The 4763-nt window shown below is 35.6% G+C and overlaps 1 non-coding gene across 1 annotated transcript; it reads right to left on the minus strand.

Annotated features, from left to right (window-relative positions):
• Positions 1–3287: 3287 nt before the first annotated feature.
• Positions 3288–3359, minus strand: TRNAW-CCA. Its single transcript has one exon. It is a non-coding gene; the product is annotated as a tRNA-Trp (tRNA).
• Between the last annotated feature and the right edge of the window lie 1404 nt (positions 3360–4763).

Below are 4763 nucleotides of genomic sequence, written 5' to 3' on the forward strand. Positions count from 1 at the left end.
CTTACCTACGAGGAAAGGCCAATTTGGATCCTCGATCATAAACTTTCAAATTGACCATCTGTGGTCTTCCGAGTTTCAAATTTAACCATTCGTGGTCCAAGTTAACCAGCCATGCTCCTTCAAGTTTTCAAATTTAATTTAACCAGTTGTGATCCTCTTGAAATGACCATGGTTGGTTAAAATATAACAGTTGAAGGACCACGGGTGGTTAACTTGGACCACGAATGGTTAAATTTGAAAGTCGAAGAATCACATATTGTCAATTTGAAAGTTTAGGACTAATTAAACGTGGCAAAACCACTATACTCCGAGGACCTCAGATGGTATTAACTCTTAAAACATTTTTTAAAATTATATATAATGCTTTAATGGCGGTTTCTTAGTTGGTGTGTCTTTTTTTCTTTCTCTGATTTTGTATATTGGAGTGTAAATAATGTAATATAGACAAATGGTAGCCTAGTGGAAATATGAAAACGCCCACCGTGGGGCTAGAACCCACGACCACAATGTTAAGAGCCTTACGCTCTACCAACTGAGCTAGACGGGCTGTTAAAATATTATTTTCTAATAGAGTAATAATATTATAAATTCCGACGTTATGGTGAGGAAAAAGATAATCTGTTATGGATATGGGAATTGAACCCGACGTGAATCAAACACACAACCTTCTAATATGGAGTCAAACGCGCTACCATTTCACCACAGATCCACTATGAGGTGTTAATTTTAATGGTAAGGTTTGTGTGAAAGTTTATTTTCACATCAGATATCGTTTTTAAAGAGTGGGCCAAAAGAAATGTCAAATAGAAAGCAAGTGAAGCATGGACAAGTTAATTAATCAGAAGCAGTTCTCACAAATTAACATTGGGATATAATGGAAACAATCCAAGTAGCAAGTAATGAAACAATAGAAAAGACTAGGCCAACTCTTCTATAAATGCTATGTGATGTTTAACTCGTGATCATTGAAAGATTTAGCAACGATCACGGAAGAGGTAACAAAGATGTCAATGATATTCTCAGTCATTGGACTACCCATTAGCAAAGACTCATATTCTTATGGCAATTCAATTTTAATTGGAGCAATTTATCAAACGAATAACCTACAAATTAATGTGAATCTTCTTCCAATCCCATTTATTCAAAGTGAGATTGAAATTGTAAGTAGTGTATCTAATTGCATATGTGTCCTATTTTTATAGCTACACACAATACAATTCCAAAGTTTCTCAAGCATAATTGGACCCTAAATGATACAAGAGATCAAAGTATAGCATACTTGTAACAAATTTAACCATAGAGTTAATACTATTTGAGGTCATCGGAGTATAGTGGTTTTGTCACGTTTAGTCTTAAACTATCGAATTGACTATCTGTGGTCCTTCGAGTTTTAACCATTCGTGGTCCAAGTTAACCACCAATGCGCCTTCATGTTTTTAAATTTAATTTAACCAGTCGTGATCCTCTTGAAAGGACCATGGTTGGTTAAAATTTAATAGTTGAAGGACCATAGGTGGTTAACTTGGATCACGAATGGTTAAATTTGAAAGTCGAACAATTACATATTGTCAATTTGAAAGTTGAGGACTAATTAGACGTGGCAAAACCACTATACTCCGAGGACCTCGGATCGTATTTACTCTTAAAACATTTTTTTAAATTAAATATAATGCTTTAATGGCGGTTTCTTAGTTGGGGTGTGTCTTTTTTCTTTGGGTTCAATATTGATTTGGTGTGTGTGTCTCCCTCTCACTGATTTTGTATATTGGACTGTAAATAATGCAATATAGACAAATGGTAGCCTAGTGGAAATATGAAGACGCCCACAGTGGGGCTCAAACCCACAACCACATGGCTAAGAGCCTTGCACTCTACCAATTGAGCTAGACGAACTGTTAAATTGTTATTATTTTGTAATAGTTTAATAATATTCGAAATTCCGACATTATGGTGAGGAAAAAGATAATCTGTGATGGATAGGGGGATTGGACCCGATGTGAATCAAACACACAACATTCTGATCTGGAGTCAGACGCACTACCAATGCGCCACAAATCCACTGTGAGGTGTAAATTTTAGTGGTAATGTTTGTGTGAAAGTTTATTTTCACATTAGATATCGTTTTTAAAGAGTGGGCCAAAAGAAATGTCAAATAGAAAGCAAGTGAGGCATGGACAAGTTAAGTAATTAGAAGCAGTTCTCACAAATTAACATAGGGATATAATGGAAACAATCCAAGTAGCAAGTAATGAAACAATAGAAAAGACTAGGCCAATTCTTATATAAATACTATGTGATGTTTAACTCGTGATCATTGAAAGATTTAGCAACGACCACGGAAGAGGTAACAAAGGTGTCAATGATATTCTCAGTCATTGGACTACCCTTTAGCAAAGACTCATATTCTTATGGCAATTCAATTTTAAGTGGAACAATTTACCAAACGAATAACCTACAAATTAATGAAATCTTCTTCCAATCCCATTTATTCAAAGTGAGATTGAAATTGTAAGTAGTGTATCTAATTGCATGTGTCTCCTATTTTTATAGCTACACACAATATAATTCCAAAGTTTCTCAAGCATAATTGAACTCTAAATGATACAAGAGATCAAAGTATAGCATTCTTGCAACAAATTTAACCATTGAGTTAATACTGTTTGAGGTCATCCGAGTATAGTGGTTTTGTCACGTTTAGTCTTAAACTTTCTAATTGACTATCTATGGTCCTTCGACTTTCAAATTTAACCATTCGTGGTCAAAGTTAACCACTATAGACGTGGCAAAACCACTATATACTCTGAGGACCTCAGATGGTATTAACTCTTAAAACATTTTTTAAAATTATATATAATGCTTTAATGGCGGTTTCGTAGTTGGTGTGTCTATTTTTCTTGGAGTGTAAATATAGACAAATGGTAGCCTAGTGGAAATATGAAAACGCCCACTGTGGGGCTCGATCCCACAACCACGAGGTTAATAGCCATTGGCTCTACCAACTGAGCTAGACGGGCTGTTAAAGTGTTATTGTGTAATAGTGTAATAATATTCTAAATTACAACGTTATGGTGAGGAAAAAGATAATCCGTGATAATTAGGGGAATTGAAGATGCAACCTTCTGATCTGGAGTAAGACGCACTACCATTGCGCCACGAATCCACTGTGATAGACAGGCTACCAACTGAGCTAGACAGGCTGTTAAATTATTATTTTGTAATAGTGTAATAATATTCTAAATTCCGGCGTTATGGTGAGGAAAAAGATAATCCGTGATGGATAGGGGAATTGAACCCGACGTGAATCGAACACGCAACCTTCTGATCTGGAGTCAGACGCGCTACCATTGCGCCACAGATCCACTGTGGGGTGTAAATTTTAGTGGCATGTTTGTGTGAAAGTTTATTTTCACATCAGATATCATTTTTAAAGAGTGGGCCAAAAGAAATGTCAAATAGAAAGAAAGTGAAGCATGGACATGTTAATTAGCATTTCTCTCAAATTAACATTGGGATATATTGGAAACAATCCAAGTAGCAAGTAATGAAACAATAGAAAAGACTAGGCCAACTCTTCTATAAATGCTATGTGATCTATAACTCGTGATCATTGAATGATTTAGCAACGATCACGGAAGAGGTAACAAAGGTGTCAATGATATTCTCAGCCATTGGACTACCCATTAGCAAAGACTCATATTCTTATGGCAATTCAATTTTAATTGGAGCAATTTACCAAACGAATAACCTACAAATTAATGTGAATCTTCTTCCAATCCCATTTATTCAAAGTGAGATTGAAATTGTAAGTAGTGTATCTAATTGCATGTGTGTCCTATTTTTATAGCTACGCACAATTTAATTCCAAAGTTTCTCAAGCATAATTGGACCCTAAATGATACAAGAGATCAAAGTATAGCATACTTGCAACAAATTTAACCATTGAGTTGTTTCTATTTGAGGTCATCCGAGTATAGTGGTTTTGTCACGCTTAGTCTTAAACTTTCGAATTGACTATCTGTGGTCCTTAAGCCCTAGTGAACAGTAATCACTCTACTGAACACTACGCAAAAATTCCATTTAAACCAGCCAAATGATGGGCAGGGTCTTATTCAATAAGCCCTAGTGAACAGTACTCACTCAACTGAACACTACACAAATATCCCATATAAGTGGAACAGAACTAATACCTTAAGTGTGCACACCCCCAATGGGTTTCCAAGCCCAATGGGTAGTAACTAGTCCTAGTAGCCAGGATACGTTTCTACTGACTACTACTCAACAGGGTAAATACCCTAGTGGTAGACTCCGCTTACCACTCCTCAAAACAACAGGACTAAATGTCCTAGTGAGACAGGATATGTTTCTACTGCTCACTCCACAAAACAACAGAGAGTTTTTAAGCTCCCTAGTGAGTCGGTATATTCGACCGCTCACTCCACAACAAATTGGGTCATAACCCAAATATCCAGAATTTCACAACAGGATACTACACAAGTCTTAAGAATCAATTTCCTTTATCCTCAATCTTTATAAAAGTGACAACATTACTGATATTTCTCAAGCAAACAAATTCTCAACACCTCAAATAAGGAACCGACAGAAATTTTCAGAACGTATGACCTATATTGCAAAATTTATAGAAATATAATGGTAACACATTTTCAGATGAAATTTTCTAGATAAAAGGTACAGTGAGTCTAGATTATACAAAAAAAAAATTCAAATCAATCCAAGGTCTAAAAGTATTTTTCCCGAATTATTTT

The sequence above is a fragment of the Ipomoea nil genome, unplaced genomic scaffold (genome assembly GCF_001879475.1).
Source record: "Ipomoea nil cultivar Tokyo-kokei standard unplaced genomic scaffold, Asagao_1.1 scaffold2280, whole genome shotgun sequence".
Lineage (NCBI taxonomy): Eukaryota > Viridiplantae > Streptophyta > Magnoliopsida > Solanales > Convolvulaceae > Ipomoea > Ipomoea nil.